We start from the raw sequence: 18,050 nt of genomic DNA on the forward strand, positions 1-18,050 counted from the left end.
GAGAGAGATCAAGAGTAAGAAGCATGGGTGACACTGACCAAGAAACCCACTGTCCATGTCAGCACACTGCATTTAGTGTATCCATATTAGTACACTGCCTTTTTGGTCCAGTTCCTCATACCTCCCTATACCCACATGCTAAGCCATGTGACTTTGGATTTTCCTCTATTAGAGTCAGAGTATATTTCCTGGTCCCATTGGTGTAGATTTTGGCTGTATGACTTGCTTTGGCCATCTAAGTACAGGTGGAGGTGAGTGTGCCAGTTCTCAGGCTGGGACTTAGAAGATGTCTCACGTTTTTACTCTCTGCTTTTGAATGTCTCCCATTGATATGAAGTGGATATGGTCACAGGAGGAGAGACACAGGGAGCAGTCTCCCTGCTGACCTGCAGCCCTGCAGCCTGAGGCTGTGCTGTCCTGAGCATGCTAGTTTGTGCTTATGGTCCCAGGCCACTGAGTTTGGGTGGTTCGTTACAAAGCACAAGTGTGGTGATAGTTTAACAGGCCATGTGCAGAGACTGGAGAGGTGATAATACAGGAGAATGTCCCTACACTGAGGAAAGACTCGAGTCTCCACATCAAAGGCTGAGGGAGAATATTAGGCAAAGATACACATACAGATGCAAACCGGCAAATTCTTTTCATTCCACGTAGAAGAAGATACTACAATCCTCTAATGGGAGTAAGGTAACTTAGAGGAAAGATAATTAGACTGACATGGGAGTCCTCATCGCAACACTACATTTAGAAAGCAATGATTGTAGAGATTTTGAGGGAAAACATGGAAATATTAGAAGCTTACACTCAGCCAAACTATTGTTCAACTTTGCTTGTGAAAGATATTTTACCACCATACACTTTTTCAAAAAACAAAACAAAATTCATGAAATATACCACCTACACCAAAACTAAAAACTCCCCAAAGATGTAGAATTCAACTCTAAAATCTATTCTTTTTCCACTTCCCATCTTTTTCAAAAATATGTTCTGAGCAGCATGAGCCCCACAAGATGTTCATAATCATGGAATTGGTTGGTCTACTAGGGCCAGGAAGCATTCGCACTTCATTAGCAGTAACAGTTATGAGTACGCCACAGCCATTGCACCCACGTATTCACTCCTCATTTAGTTTTCTCCACTGCTCCACAATGTAGGGACAACTATTGCCACCACATCACAGAAGGAAAGTGAGTCATGAGGATGCTGAGCAGCTTGCCGAAGGTTGCAGAGTGAGTAGGTAACAGAGCTGGGTGTCCCAGCACTCTGGTGTTCCACTGCCTCCTACACAGATCTCTAAGGGACCACCATCCTCCAGGCATCTGCACAGCCATGTGTGTCCACACTTACTATGGTATTGTCTGTGTCAGAAAGAAACTCAAGTAGCCATAAACCAGGAAGAAGTGTCCACCTGCTGCCTCAGTCTCACAGCATTTCCTCTCCTGCAGGGAGGTGCCCTTCCCAGCCCCTGTGTCTGAGTCTTCTGTGTTGCTGGCCCTAGGTCTCTGTGTTGTGGGTCCTAAGGATAAGTATGTGATACTGGGGGGTGGGCAGTCATTTCCCTACCCCTCCTGGATACAGGGACGGGCCTGGGGTAGGCATGTGACACAAGCTAAGGACACAGGAGGCCTTTTCTGAATGTTATTTTAAAGAAAAGGGGAGAAGACTTTGCTTTTTGAGTTGCACAATTTGAAGGCTGTGGATTGGGAATGCCAGAAGCCTAGGAATCACCTTCTGTGACAGGTGAAGGAATCCTGTCTGCTATAGGCAAGAATGAGACTGAATAAAAAAAGAGGGAAGGAGAGCAAAGTGGAGTGCCAAGAAGGGGAAGGAGAAGAAGAAGGAAAAAGTCAGGAAGAGGGGAGTGTATATGTCAGCTCAAGCTGTTGTAACAAAATGCCACAGACTGGGTGGCTTAAACAGCGTAAATTTATTTTTTCACAGTTCTAGAGGCTGGAAGTCTAAGGTCAATGTGCCCATTGGTTTGGTTCCTGGTGCTCTTCCTGGCTTGTAGAAAGCCCCATCCACTATGTGCTTGCCATGGTTTGAATGTGTCCCCCAAATTTCATGTGTTTGAAACTTAATCCCCAATGCTACAGTGTTGAGTGATGGAACCTTGAAGAGGTGATTAGATCATGAAAGTTCTGCCTTTATGAATGGATAAATTGTTGTTATCCTGGGAGTATCATGGGAGTGGGTTCTCATGGGAGTGGGTTCCTGATGGAAGGATAATTTAGCCCCATCCATTGCTCTCTGGGGCACTCTCTTGCCCTTCCATCTTCTGCTGTGGATTGACACAGCATGAAGGCCCTCACCAGATGCCAGCATCATGCTCTTGGACTTCCCAGTCTCCAGAATCATGAGCCAAATACATTTTGTTCATTATAAATTACTGCTTTTGTGGTCTTCTGTCATAGAAACACAAACAGCATAAAGAATGTTATATGGGTTCACTTAGAGAGAGCTATCTCTGGTGTCTTTTCTTATAAGGGCACTCATCTCATCATAAAGGTCCACACTCATGACCTCATCTAAACTTAATTATCTCCCAAAGGCCTCCCTCCAAATACCATCACACTGGGGTTAGGACTTCAACAAATGAAGAGGGAGAGGGACACAAATATTTAGCTCATAACAGGAAGGGAAGGGAAAGGGGAAGGAAGAGAGGAAGAGAGATCTAACAACCTCATTTGAGTCCCTGAAATATCTGAAGCAAGAAATGTATTTTTGACATTTCCAGTTAAAAGCATCAATAGATCCCCTTTTAATCTTAAACTGTATTGAATTGGATTTTTGATATTTGCAGTTACAATAGCTTTGATTAATTCATAGCATACATCTGCAAAGTGAAAAACCACACAGTCATTAAGAGTAATGAGAGGAATCTATATAAACTATTAAGGAAAGGGGCACACAATATATTGTTTATAGGAAAAAGGAAGTTGCTGAGCAGGAGATATAGCATGATACTATTTAAGACGGAATGTACCATATTTATATATTTATACATGTGCAAATATTTCTATGTGTGGAAAGGAAGATAGAAACAGTGGTTATCTTCAGCCTTGGGGATGGTAGTGGTTATAGGGTTAGGAGAGTTGACTTACTTTACACATATCTCTGTGTGTGTGTGTGTGTGTGTGAGTGTGTGTGGTGTTGGACTTTTTGTATTGTTTTGTTTTAGAGACGGGGTCTCACTGTGTTACCCAGGCTGGAGTGCACTGGTGGGATCTCAGCTCAGTGCAGCCTCAAACTCGTGGGCTAAAGCAATTCCCCAGCTTCAGCTCCTGAATAGCTGGGACTGCAGGCATGTGCCACCATGCCTGGCTAGTTTTTATTTACTTATTTATATAAAAAAATTTTTTTTTTGAGACAGTGTTTGGCTCTTGTTGCCCAGGCTGGAGTGCAATGGTGAGATCTCAGCTCACCACAACCTCTGCCTCCTGAGTTCAAGCCATTCTCCCACCTCAGCCTCCTGAGTGGCTGGGATTACAGACGTGCACCACCACGCCTGGCTAATTTTGTATTTTTAGTAGAGACAGGGTTTCTCCATGTTGGTCAGGCTGGTCTCAAACTCCTGACCTCAGGTGATCTGCCCGCCTCAGCTTCCCACAAGTGCTGGGATTACAGGTGTGAGCCACCACACCTTGCCCATTTTTTTATTTTATTTTTTGTAGAGACAGGTCTCACTATGTTGCCCAGGCTGATCTGAAATTCCTGGGCTCAGGTGATCCTCCCACCTTGGCCTCCCAAGGGGCTGGAATTACCAGCTGGAGTCGCTGTGCCCCAGCCCCTATCTATGTTACTTGATTGTTTTAAGCATGAACAATTATAATTTATAATAAAAATAATTAAAATGCACCTTTCATTTTGAAAAAAGAATTTGTTTTACCTGGAAACTTTTATTCTATTATTTATTTTATGAATGTCTCTCTTTTTTCACCTCTATTGTCTTCTTTTAGAATTAAAATTTTACAGATTTGTGATTTCTGGGCTTAGAGCTTATATAATTTCCATCTTTGTACTCTTTCTTTGCACAATCTTAGGGATTTTCTTGAGTTTTTGTTATAATTAGCCAAATTCACTTCTGCAATACAGATTGAATCTCTTTTATCTGAAATGCTTAGGACCAGAAGTGTTGTAGATTTGGGTAATTTGGGGGAGGGGATTTTAGAATATTTGCATTATACTTACTGGTTGAACATCGCTAATCCCAAAATCCAAAATCCAAAATGCTCCAATGACCATTTATTTTTTGAGCATCATGTTGGTGTTCAAAAGGTTTCAGATTTTGGAGCATGTCAGATTTTAGACTTTTGGATTAAAGATACTTTACCTGTACAAAGTGTGATTCCAGTGTTTATTTAGTTTTCCACTGAAAGCACAACATTCACAAGAACCCTCACATACAGTGATGGACATCTGGCTGATTTTCACACAGTGAACACACCCCAGTAACCAAGTAACCAGCACCCAGATCAGAAACAGAACATCGCCAACATCTTAGAACCCTTCTCATCACCTTTTAACCACAAACCCCCGGAGGCCTCCGCTTTCTGGAAGCATAGAATTTATTTGTGGGTACTTGGACTTTGTGTCAATGGAACCCTGTGGTATCTATGCCTGGGTGTCTGGCTTCTTTGGCAGCTCCTGCCTGTGGAATTCATTCACATGGTTGCACGCAGCCAAGCACTTCCATCCTCATTGCTGGTTAGGGTTACACTGTGTGAAGAACACAGCTGATTGCCCCGGATGCAGCTTTGTGCTTAGTGATCACCGACCAGATGCAGCTTTGTACTTAGTGATCACCGACCAGATGCAGCTTTGTACTTAGTGATCACAGACCAGATGCAGCTTTGTACTTAGTGATCACCGACCAGATGCAGCTTTGAACTTAGTGATCACCGACCAGATGCAGCTTTGTACTTAGTGATCACCGACCAGATGCAGCTTTGAACTTAGTGATCACAGACCAGATGCAGCTTTGTACTTAGTGATCACAGACCAGATGCAGCTTTGTACTTAGTGATCACCGACCAGATGCAGCTTTGTACTTAGTGATCACCGACCAGATGCAGCTTTGTACTTAGTGATCACCGACCAGATGCAGCTTTGTACTTAGTGATCACCGACCAGATGCAGCTTTGTACTTAGTGATCACCAATTTTCATCTAGGGGGCTCTTCTCTGATCTGTCATCCTCTCTTCATGTTAACCTGCTCTGGTTTCATGGACAGAATATCCCCTTATAACATGAAAACCTGAAAATCTCCTTTATCTTTATTTGGTTTTAATTTTGATTCCTAAAGATATTTTTTGTTTAAAATAACAAGAACCCTTCAGCTGTTGGGTGGCATTTTCAGGTGGTTCATCTTTGCAGGAACGAGCGTCTGTGCAGAGTGTGGGTGGAGGTGGTGGTGGCAGAGTGGCAGAGGCTGTGGGGTGGCAGAGTGTGGATGGTGGTGGTGGTGGTAGAGTGCTTTCTCTTAAACTAGGCCACTCTGCACCTTGCATTCCTATCCTTTTTTGGGCTTCAGATCTGAAATCGCAACTTTTGCATGGAGATCCTGGGCCTCCACACTGCTGGCCTCCCATTGTCCCAAGAATGACTCCCTGGAAAGAGCCTGTTCAGACCGTTTGTGACTGGACTCTACTGTAAGAAGAGAATCAAATGCTTGCAAGAAAACTGTAAAGCAGAGTTTCCCAAAATACATTTCATAAGCATGAGTGCCAGGAGTGCCTTAAAAATGTGATTCTATTATCAAATAAGTTGGGTGATTTACTTAAGTATACATGAATATGTTAAAACCTCCAAGGAGTCCTGAATTTAAAACAAACCTACCCACAAAAACAAAAGTATTTTTTAACCTATCTGTTTGTTTGTTCGTTTTTGTTCGTTCATTTGTTTTGAGACAGAGTCTGGCTCTGTCATTCAGGCTGGAGTGCAGTGGCGCAAACTCAGCTCATTGCAACCTCCACCTCCCAGGCTCAAGCAATCCTCTCACCTCACCCTCCTGAGTAGCATGCCACCATGCCCAGATAATTTTTTGTATTTTTGGTAGAGACAGCATTTCACCATATTGCCCAGGCTGATCTTGACCTCCTGACCTTAAGTCATCCTCCTGCCTCATCCTCCCAAAATGCTAGGATTACAGGTGTGAGCCACCAGGCCCAGCCTAAATTACCTTTAACCCACTGTTTTCCTCAAATTATTTTAACAGACAGCTGTTTTTAAAAATAAATAAATAAATAAATAAACACTTTTACTATCCCAAGTACTAATAGGAAATACTTCGAAAAATATGACCCAGGATCCCACAGTGAGCTTCTCACACACCTGACTTCACCTCCAGTGGAAGGAAATCTGTGTGGCCTGCTGAAATAAGAGATTAAGGAACTAAAAAAAAAATCCCCAACATTTTTACTTTCAAAAACCCTAATAAATGGTACAAATAGAAACAAATAGCATATGAGAGACTTAAATCTGCTATATTGATGGTTACATTTAATTAGTGGTCTAAAGACTCGTATTAGAAGGCAAAACTTGTCAGAATGGATAAAGCACTAGGGCCCAACTCTACAGTATGCGCAAGAGATGAACTTCATACGTACAGGTAGAAATAGGTTAGAAGAGAAAAGAGGGAAAAAGACGCACCATGCAAACAGTAATCATAGGAAAGCTGGGTGGTACCAAATATATTAAGAACAGATGTGCCTGACGATAGAGCTTCAAATACGTGAAAAAAACCTGACACCTGAAAGGTGAAATAAATCCACAATTACAGTTGTACCCTTCCACGTTCCCCTGTCAGTAACTGCTTGACAGAAAGTCAGTAAGAGCACAGAAGGCTTGAAAAACACTAAAACCTGCCTCGATCTACTTAACATTGCTTGAGCATTCCGTCCCACATGTGCAGACTATAATTATGTTCTGATGGAACACTGATCAAAATAGACCACATTCTAAGCCATGAAACAAGACTCAATAAAGTTAAAAGAACTGAAATCATATATAATACATTTTCTCAATACAATAGAATTAATTTAGAAATCCATAGTAATAAGATAGCTGGAAAATCTTTAAATATTTGGAAACTAAATGGCACTCCCTCTAAATAACCTATGGACAAAAAATATTACAGCATTGAGAGGGTTAATATTAGGCGTCGCCTCGATTGGGTCCAGGATGCCTAGGTGGCTGGTGAAGCCTTGTTCCTGGGCATGTCTGAGAGGGTGTTGCAGAGGAGACTGACATTTGAGTCCATGGACTTGGAAGAGGAAGACCCACCCTCAGTGTGGGTGGGCACCCTCCAATCGACTGCCAGCACAGCTGAGACAGAGCAGGCTCCTGTGCACTCCTCCCACCCTTGGACGTCAGACTCCAGGTTCTTCATCCTTCGGACTCTTGGACTTAGACCAGTGGTTTGCTGGGGGCTCTCAGGCCTTCAGCCACAGAATGAAGGCTGCTCTGTTGGCTTCTTGCTTTTGAGGCTTCTGGATTGGGACTGAGCCTCTACTGGCTTCCTTCTTCCTCAGCTGGCAGATGGCCTATCGTGGGACTTCACCCGTGATCGTGTGAGCCAATTCTCCTTAATAAACTGCCTTTCATGTATACATATATCCTATCAGCTCTGTCCCTCTGGAGAACCCTGACTGATACAAAAGTAGATTTGCTTCCTAGGGCCGACATAGAAAGTGCCACAGCCTGGGTGGCTAAAAACAACAGAACTTTCTCTCTCACAGTTCTGGAGGCCAGAAGTACAATATCAGTTTTACTGGACAGACATAAGGGTGCTGGCAGGGCCACATTCCCCCCAAAGACTCTAGGGAGGCTCTATTTCTTGGCTTTTCCAGCCTCTATAGCTCTAGACATTCCTTGGCTTGTGGCCACAGCACTGCAGTCTCTGTCTCCATCTCCTCATCACCCTCTCCTCTGTGCATCTGTGTTGAAACTCCCTCTACCTCCCTCTTCTAAGGATCTGTGTGATTGTGTTTAGAGTCCACCAGGAGAATCCAGGGCTAACTCCTTCTTACAATATGTTTAATCTAACCACATCTTTTTATCACATAAGGTAATATTCACAGCTTCCAGGAATTGGATGTGGTCATATCTTCAGAACCACCATTCAGCTCACTATACAAAGGAAATTAGAAAATATTTTAAGTCGAATGATCATGAAAACAGAAAATATCTAAATCTGTAGGATGCAGCTAATGTAGTAAGAGGAGGGAAATGCTTAGTTATATCTGCTTAATATCATAAAAGAAGGAAAAGGGAGAAAACACAAATTATGAATATCAGGAACAAGACAGTAGCATTGCCACAGATGCTACAGAAATGATAAAAAGAATCATTTTTAGGATGATTTTATCAGGATGCTAAGAAAATGATAAAAAGAAATATTAGAAACAATCTTGTCAATATATTTGGCAACTTTGAAGAAGTAGACAAATTCCCTGAAAGACACAAATTACCACAACTGACACAAGACAGGATAATTTTTTTTAAAGCATGACTTTATATATCCCAGAGAAATTGGATTTGAAATTAAAAGCAAAGAAAATTTCAGATGGCTTCACTGATTAATAATATCAAGAAAGAAAGACACCAATGTTACTCAAACTTTACCTGGAAATAGAAGAGGAAAGGCTATTTTCCAATTCATTTAATGAGGCTGGCCATGAGTTCCTACTCAATCCAGGTGACACATTAAAAGGAAATAAAGTTACACACGAATGTCCCTTATGAACAAAAGTGTAAAAATCCTCAACAAAATATTACCAACTGAATCCAGAAATAAAGAAAACAGATAATACCTTATAGTCACTGTGGGTTGACTTGCGCACTCCAAAAAGACATGCTGAAATTTTAACCCCAGGTACCTGTGAATGGGCCTGCATTTAGAGCTAGGGTCTCTGCAGGTGTAATTCGTTAGGCTAATATAAGATCATGCTGGAGTAAGGTGGTCCCTAAGTCCAACATAGCTAGTATCCTAAATCCAAAATGAAGAAAACAGAGATACAGGAAGGAGAAAGCTATGAGAGAGGCAGAGACCACGTGTCCACCAACCAAAGAAATGCCAAGGATGGCCAGTGGCCACCAGAAACTGGAAGAGAAAAGAAAGTTTCTCCCCAGAGCCTTTGGAGGGAGTGAGGCTCTGCCCTCACCTTGAGGTGGAGTCCTGGCCTCCAGCACTGTGGGAGGATCTGATTCTGTTGTTTCTGTTTCTGTTATTCTGTTACAGTAGCTCAAGGAAATTAGTACAAGGGTCAATGGGGTTTTTTCCTGAACTACAAATTTGGTTTAATCTATGAAAAGCAAATAATGTAATTCACCATGTTAACGTAAGAAAAAAAATCATCTCAACGTGTCTAGAAAAACTCATTTAACATCCATGATTAAATAAAACATTTCAGGAAACTAGAAATAAAAATAACTTTAATTGGATAAAGAGCATCTATAAAACACCTACAGCTAGTATCATACCTAATACTGACAGACTCAGTTCTGTTTCCCTAAGGCTGAGCAAGGTAGGATATGTGCTCTCTCCGCTTCTGTTCAACATTGTACTAGCCAGTGAAATAAGCCAAGAAAAGAAGTAGACGGTGTACAGACCGGTGAGGCAGAAGAAAATCTGTCTTTATTTGCAAATGACAGGACAAAGTACACAGAAAATGCTAAGGAATTGCAAAAAATTAAAAATAAAAAAATAAAAAGCTGCTAAAGCTATCAAGTAATTTAGCAAGGTTGTGGCATGGAAGGCCACTGTAACAAAAGCCCATTCTTTTACCATATATGAGTAATGCAAATATTGGAAATGAAATTTTAAAAGAACATTTTACTGGCTGGGCACAGTGGCTCATACCTGTAATCTCAGCACTTTGGGAGGCCCAGGTGGGTGGATCACCTCAGGAGTTCGAGACCAGCTTGACCGCCATGGTGAAACCCCGTCTCTACTAAAAATACAAAAATTAGCCAGGTGTGGTGGCAGGTGCCTGTAATTCCAGCTGCTTGGGAGGCTGAGGCAGGAGAATCACTTGAACCCAGGAGGTGGAGGTTGCAGTGAGCCAAGATTGCACCATTGCACTCCAGCCTGGGCGACTCTTGTCTCAAAACAAACAAACAAACAAAAAACAAACTTTTACAACTGCATAAAAAGCATGCTTAAGGAGAAAATTAACAAAATAAATATAAGACCTGGAAACTACACTACAAATATAATAAATCGATGAGAAAAATTACAGAGGACTTAAATAAATGAAATGTAGACCAAGTCCATGGGTTGAATTGGTCAGTATTATTAATATACTAATTCTTCTGAAATTGATGTATACACTCAATGCAGTCCCCCCATGGCCCCCCGATAAGCACTATACACGTGCACATCATGTGTGCTGATGAATGTCCTCTGCACACATGTCTGGTGATTTTAATCCACTGGGTCCTGAATAATCAGGAACCTAGAAATCTTTTTAAAGCCCTACAGATAATTCTGATGGACAGCAAGGGTTTTAAGAAGGACTGGCCTAGAAAACTCAACACCCAATCAGAAAGCAGGATGACCTGCTGTAAAGAACAAGGTTGGCCAGGCACGGTGGCTCACGTCTGTAATCCCAGCACTTTGGGGGGCCAAGGCAGGTGGATCGCTTGAGGTCAGGAGTTTGAGACCAGCCTGGCTAACATGGAGAAACCCCGTCTCTACTAAAAATACAAAAATTAGCTGAGCATGGTGGCGCATGCCTGTAATCCCAGCTACTTGGGAGGCTGAGGCAGGAGAAGTGCTTGAACCTGGGAGGCAGAGGTTGCAGTGAGCTGAGACAGCACCACTGCACTCCAGCCTGGGCAAAAGAACAAGACTCCATCTAAAAAAAACAAACAAACCAAAGAAATACACAAAGTTGCCGCCTACTGAATTATAAGAATTAAAAACAAAAACAACTCTGCTTTTACCTGACGTTGTAATTAGCACAGAATTCCAAAAAGGGCCTTTTCTTCCCGCCTTTTTTTCTGTTTGCCTCCAGAACAGTGTGCCTGCTCGCTAATCACACAGGTTGTATAAGATCGACAGGAAAAACCCCTCCAACAGCACAGCAGAGCAGCACAGAGCCCTGCCTCTCTCCAGCTGGGGAAGTCGGGAGCTGAAGTGGAAAGCTGGTTAAGAACAATGTGAAAACAATGAGGCCTGACTCAATTCCTAAAAGCGGCTGCCTGACCTTAATGCAAGCCACAGCTTCTATTTACAAACCCAGGAAACTGGACAAAATACCGAAAGGATCCCCTAAGATAATGAGAGTTAACAACAGATACAAAGCAAGGTTCTGTGGAAATGTAAGGTCGTGTTACCACGCAGGGCTGAAAAGCTTTCCTGACTGCTTTCTGATTTGCATATACTAAGGACTATTTCAAGAGGGTGACATTTTATGAATTAAAGCCATGCCACTTCCATTCACAGTGCTGTTCTGAGAGATTCGATTCTGTCCTTGACAATCTAAGAAAATCTTAATTCTGCATTATGTAAATACTAAGGACACGGGGTGTTTCGAATGAGACCAACCTCTAATCTCTCTCAACTCCCTCTCCTCCCGGGGCCACCCTTTTCTTTAATTGAAAGCACAATAAACTTAATCAGCTGCTCCTAACGATGCCTGCCCCAGCCTGGGAGATTCAGCAAGGCTTGGGGTGTGCATGACAAAGAAACACACACTCCGGCATCTCACTTTTGTTTTTCCCTAGCCATCTTTTGTTATGTGGCATGGGAAAAATCTTAATGAGCCTGCCCTGCTGCTGCAGAAATTTTGTCAGATAAAAAGCAGCCCCTCCTTCCACCCGGCAAAGGCTTGCAGAGAACACAGCAGCCCACATCGACTCACGTTTCCTGAAACAATCCCCTGTTTAACTTCCTAGGCAACCGAAAATCTGAAGAAAATGAGATACCACAGAAGATTAATTGGATGTAACAAAAAGGTGTTTTAAAAAGATAAGTAGAGAGGCCATCCTACAAAATTTCATGGCTGACAATGGTAAAAAGATGCAGAAAAGGACCATCTGGCCTCAAAAATTCAGCCGGGGGGCGGGGGAGGGGTCTTGCAGCAGAGGCCAGGCCTTCAAGGACGGGGATCCTCTTCTGTCTTCCTTTTCTCAAAATGCTTGTTGGATGATGGACTTAATTTTAAAACTCCAAGTCACTGCGGTTTAGCCAGCTATGGATGATGAAAGCACTACAATCATTGGAACTGACAAGGAGGCAGGTTCCTTCAAAAATACAAAACCTGTACGCAGAGTACGTGGAGAAAAATGTGACACAAGCATTTGGACACACTACTAAACAACAACATGGGACAATGTAGACAACAATTGGAAATACACTTTGAGGAGGTAAAAAGTTCAGTATTCACTGGCTTCCTTTTGGAGGTTGTTAAATTGCTGAAATTCAAATAAAAGTCATTGAGCCATTGTGTCTGTCAGCTGTGCCTCTATCTCACCCCCGGGTGGGTAGAGGTACCCTCTGGCTTTATTCTCTGTGTTGTCACTGCAGATTCAGATTCAGGATTCCGCCCTGAAGGTCTGCGTTCCCTCCCGAGACAGCCTCTGTTTGAAAATGCACAGCCATTCTTGACAGACAAGAAAGGGATGTTGAAAAACAAGTCATGCTTTGGATTCGTGTGGCTTTGAGATACAGAAAGAATGAATTATTTCCTGCTTGGCCCAGAAAACTTCGCCTCGGTACAGGAGTGTCAAGGCAGAGTGGGTGGGGAAGATGAAGGGTGAGGGAAGCAATTGCAATTAAAATCCATAAGGAGCCGGCGTAGGTGGTGCTCATAGATGGATCCCCTAACTGAGTTTAGAGGGCACAGGAGGAGGCGAAGGGAACCAGTCTTTCATATATGTGATTTAGGAAATATATAAGGATTGCGTATTTTACGGCACTTATGAGATGGGATAATTCCTTGACCCTTTCATGGGTAGGAACTGGAGTGCACCACTGGGTCCAGTTGGCCACTTCAGCACTAGCAGGGACGAACTTCAATCACTTGAACCTGCTGGACTCAACCCCTCATGGGAGGGAGCACACAGGCGAGTGGCTGCTGGGACCCTGGCAAGGGCTTTTGGGCTCCAGACCCATGGCAGCATCTAGGGTTGTGTTACAATTAATGCTCTTTTAGCTTTGCTGTCCACAGATGGCTTAAGTGTTAAACAGCTCAGTGAAGAGTCAGTGTGACAGCCTTTATGGGTTCCCGCATCCAGTGCATGCTGAATTCTTGTCCAGCGTCCAGGAAGAATCAGGCCATACAAATGGTTTGAAAGGTGATGAATGCAGAGGATTTTATTAAGTGGTGGAAGTGGCTCTCAGCAGAAGGGGAGCTGGAAGTGGGATGGAGCAGAGAGAAGGTTATCTTTCCCTGAAGCCCGGCCGTCTGCAGCCAGGCTCCTCTCTGAAGCTTTGCCATCTGAAATTAAGCCACGTCTATCCATAGTCTCTGATGCTCAGTTGCTTCTCTTCTCAACGTTCAGCCACTTGTCTCCTTGCCAGCTGAGGCCTGGGGTTTATATAGGCACAGGATAGGGGGTGGGGTGGGCCAAAAAGGTAACATTTGGGCAAGAAAACAGGGATAACTGTTCTCATTTAGGGCTATGGTTTCCAGGCTTGAGGGTGGGGCCTTTGCCAGGGCACTGCCCTCTTCTGCCCAGTATTTCCCTGCCTCCTGTCCATATCAATTTGATATTTTTTGTGACACAGGTAGATAATTATCATAATCTGAAAAATAGCTTTCCATTGCAGGGGAAAGGGTTTGAGGTTCTGTCAACAACCCATGGACCTCTGGTCTATAGAATGAACAAAGAAATAATGTCATATACATAAGCTACCTTGAGCCTTCTGACAATTTCAGAATGTTTATAAATGTCTTGCTAAACTGTAAGGCCTACAAGGACGTAGGCTATGCCTGTCTTGCCTGCCATTACTTACCCAGCCTAGCACACAGCAAACACCCCAGTAATAGTGGTCACGCCAAAAAGTTATGATCACTTGGTGTCACTGAGCTTCCAGACTTTGTTACCTTCCCAACCCCGCTCCCACCTTCTGCTAACCTCTTGACCTTCAGAAGAAACCACCAATTCTGCAGTGGGCTCTGCATGCTCCCCAACTCTCAGCAGCAGTGTTGGTTAAATGAGTGAACATTCTGGTCTCTTCTATGAGCAGACCCAGGGGGTCAGCTGAGTCTCAAGTGTACACAAGGAGAAAGACATCCATGGGATAGCAGGGAGTTAGTGACACCAGCGCCCACAGGGCATCATGAACTGCACCTGCAGTCAACTCAGTGCTCTGCTGTCAAACTCCCCACAAGAAATGACAAGTTTGTGTCCTACAGCATCAATGCAAGGAGGCTGGCACCTACCAGGAAATTTCCAGCTGTCACTCATAGCTCAGCTCCTTGTAAATCTACTGCTAATGAGTTTATCTTGATCCTTCATGGACCTATTTAAGGATTCAGCTCTTCAGTTTCATGGGGTATTTGCTGAGAGCAACAGACACTAGGAGAGGCCACGGTCTCTACTTCTTGCAGGAATTCTCTTAGGTTTTCTGAAAAGTGGGGATCAGGGCTTGCCCTGTCTACTTCAGACACACCCAGATAGCTTCCATCTCCCTTTGTGAGGCCAAAGACTTTTATTCTACCTGCATATGGAAAATCATTTTCCCTTTAATTTTGTGGGTGCTTTTTGCCCAGATAAGCTTGCCTCAGGGTCTGGAGATGCTGCTCTTTATCACAGTTACCGGGTCCCGTCTCCCCTCTCTGGGAAGCCCCTCATCGTCTCATGCAGATCGCACCAGAACTTGATTCCTGCAGGGGCTCCCTGCTGCACCAGCCCCACCGTCCCCAGCACCCAGCGTGTCTCCATCTGCATGATTCGGTGAAGGCCCGTCTCCTCCTGGGCTCAGATTCACAGTGGCAGAAACCATGGCTGGTTTTGAAGGCAGATTTAACGCCAGCACCGCATACCAAGCCTGAAGCAGAAGAAGTGCTGGCAATATCTGTGGAGTGACAAAGTGCTGCACATTGCATTACCTTACAACTTCACAACTGCAGGATAGATTCGTGTCTGACTTTCTCCTTTGTGTCACGTCCCTATAAAATATCAGCTGCACCTTCTCTTGGCTTTTTGACATATGATATATCTTCCATTGGCTTTTTTAAATAATAAATTCTGGGGTGACCTAGCATTCCATTGACTTTTAATAAAGTGTTTTAGAATGTCTCCAGGTTCCTTGTGGGCCTTTAGTTTTGAACATTTCACCACAGTTTTCCCCAGCTAATCCCTGTGTCATGCTGCCTCTCAAGCGCGACCCTACACGTTTCCCCTCTGCTTCTGTTCAACGCTTTCTGAAGATGAGAGCTCAGAGCACTTAATTATTGATGATCGTCTTTCTCCTCATGCAAATTTCATCAATTCACAGAGATACCAATTGTAGCTCCTGGGCAAATCTGATATTTTCTTAATGTTCAGCAATGTAGCAGAGCGCCATAGCTGTTCTGTCACTGACGCTGGGAAAAAGAGGGGGGCAGGGCCAGCGCTCTGCTTGGCCTTGAGAGAAAGAGAAAAATCCCCATTATTTCAGCATCGACTCACATTTACCAGAGGCCCCCACAGATGGGCTGAGCTGGCCTAGGATGTCCCACTGCCCCCAGGACACCCTGAAGCCCTGACGGGGGCAGGGAGCAGGGGCTCCTGAACTTTATTTCATTACAGCGAGTGCTGCACGGCTTGACGGGGGAGACCTTGCCAGGCTGGAGGGGGACTGTGGAATGAGGAAAGCAGTAAGAGCTCTCAGGGTGGGGGGCCGAGGTCTGGGTCCGCACGAGCCATTGGCTCTGAGCAAGGCTTAGAACCTCGCTACCATCACACCTCATAAACTGTCCTGCTTTGGAAAAGTGGATTTGTGCAGGAATGAAGCTCACTCAGCCAAGGGAAGGACAGAGGAATTACCTGGCCCATTCTTCATTTGTCTGTTTCAGAAACACTAGGTTGTTCCAGGGTGGTCTGCACTCCTAACATTTCAGAAACTGAACCACACCTACAAGAAATGAATGAGCCTCTCCAAGCATGTATTCAGGGAAAGGACACATAAACTAGATTACATCATGAAAGTACTCATTATTGATAAGAAGTGACTTAAAGTTTTTATAACAGAAAAGTGGAAGATGAAGCTCAGCAAATATATGTCTGTGTGTGTATGCACACACACACGTAAGTATATATATGCACACACACATATATACACACAAACACACATATGCACACACACATATGCTAATATATATTCACAGAAGAAAAGAGCATTAATAGAACATAAGGGCCCCAAGAACTGCTAACTTAGCAGCACAGATGGTATATCCAAACTGGCGTGTTCTCACTTTGTTATATTAGAAACCCAGCCATGGCTCTGCGATGGATAACATCACACATTCTGCCAAGCTCCACAACCAACATTTCTATGGGCTTGTCAGGACAATGCCCTTCCATTCGCAGGAAGAGCCATCGCCTCTGGTGTCTGGGGTTACCTGGCAGGCATGCCTACTGTAAGCTGAGTCGTCAACCTTCAGGTGGATATTAAGGAAATTTAACCCACAAAGACCTTGTGGATATCCAGGAATACATGGATTCTTCATAAATAAAGACATCCAGCTTCTAGTCCCATTATTATTTCTGTGGAAATTTAAGCAAGTCTTTAATGTTGGTTTACTAATCAGTGAGTGAGGGTGCTGGCAGCTCCAGTGGCTCAGCTGACTATTGATGCTTATTAGGGGACACTGCAGGGGGAAGTGACTTCATAAAGACACAGCCACATCCCTGTGGGTTTGTGATAGGATGCCGGTGGCATTAGGCACAGCCAGAGAGTGCTGACATCCTGCAAGATAAAGAAATCAGCCGGGCGCGGTGGCTCACGCCTGTAATCCCAGCACTTTGGGAGGCTGAGGCAGGCAGAACATAAGGTCAGGAGATCAAGACCATCTGGCTAACACGGTGAAACCCTGTCTCTACTAAAAATACAAAAAAAAAAAAAAAATTGCCGGGCGAGGTGGCGGGCACCCGTAGTCCCAGCTACTCAGGAGGCTGAGGCAGGAGAATGGCATGAACCCGGGAGGCGGAGCTTGCAGTGAACAAAGATCGTGCCACTGCACTCCAGCCTGGGCAACAGAGCAAGACTCTGTCTCAAAAAAAAAAAAAAAAAAAAAGAAATCTTACTCTATGGGGACTCAACGCACAGAAACCTGGGCTAGACAGTGAGACTCCCCTGGGAACTGAACAGGCCAGAACGAAAAGAATCACTGTCCCATTACCTGAAAGTGGAAAGTGAGACGTCTAAGCAGATGCCCTCTTGGGCTCAGAGATCTGCTCCAAGGCCAGCCTGGCGTGGTGAGTCCCTGCACTAGTCGGCTCGAGCTGCTTGTACATCATGGTGTGGTTCCTTGAACTCAGAACCCCGCGCAATTCTCGGTGCATGGTGGACGCTCAGCTCCAGTTGCAAGTGAACTGGAGATGGAGAGAAGGCCACACTGCGCCTTCCACAGGGTGTGGGTGTGGCAGGGACGCCCAGGGCAGCACCCACCTTCCACCTCCCTGCATTAGGCCCAAACACTTGCATTGAGGAGATCCTCCTTAGAAGATACTGGGGTGTGGAATCTGTGCAGTCAGGAGTTGGGCTGAAGAAGACAAGGGGAGTTGACAATAAGAGCAACAGCAAGAGAAACAGCAGCCACCTGGAAGCCCTCATGAGCCGGGGTCCCCGGGACACAGCCAGTGGCACTGTGACCTCGGGCAGCCACAGCCCCACCTGCCACTGATGGTCACCCTGATTTGGGCCTCACCCAAGCTTCTGGGGAGTCTGGCCGGGGGTCTCCTTTGAGCTCACTGACGGTCCCTCCATGTTGGTGTTCGCAGCTTCTGAAGCTGCTGGAAGGGGCACCTGCCTGGGATTTGCTTCCAGAGCCTTTGTGCCCAAGTCCCTGTCACGAAGTATGTCTCCAGATGTCCACCAGGCTGCATGGCCTTGG

General features: G+C 44.5%; 1 long non-coding RNA gene across 2 annotated transcripts; it reads right to left on the reverse strand.

Annotated features, from left to right (window-relative positions):
• Positions 1 to 3,601: 3,601 nt before the first annotated feature.
• Positions 3,602 to 16,762, reverse strand: LOC129060146 (uncharacterized). 2 transcript variants are annotated; one of them, XR_008526595.2, is made up of 4 exons: positions 16,557 to 16,762; positions 15,982 to 16,069; positions 14,086 to 15,579; positions 3,602 to 13,535 (listed from the first exon to the last, which is right to left on the reverse strand). It is a non-coding gene; the product is annotated as an uncharacterized LOC129060146 (long non-coding RNA). The 2 variants fall into 2 exon arrangements; XR_008526593.2 differs by having other exon boundaries at positions 3,602 to 15,579.
• Positions 16,763 to 18,050: the final 1,288 nt, after the last annotated feature.

This window comes from Pongo abelii, chromosome 5 (genome assembly GCF_028885655.2).
Source record: "Pongo abelii isolate AG06213 chromosome 5, NHGRI_mPonAbe1-v2.0_pri, whole genome shotgun sequence".
Lineage (NCBI taxonomy): Eukaryota > Metazoa > Chordata > Mammalia > Primates > Hominidae > Pongo > Pongo abelii.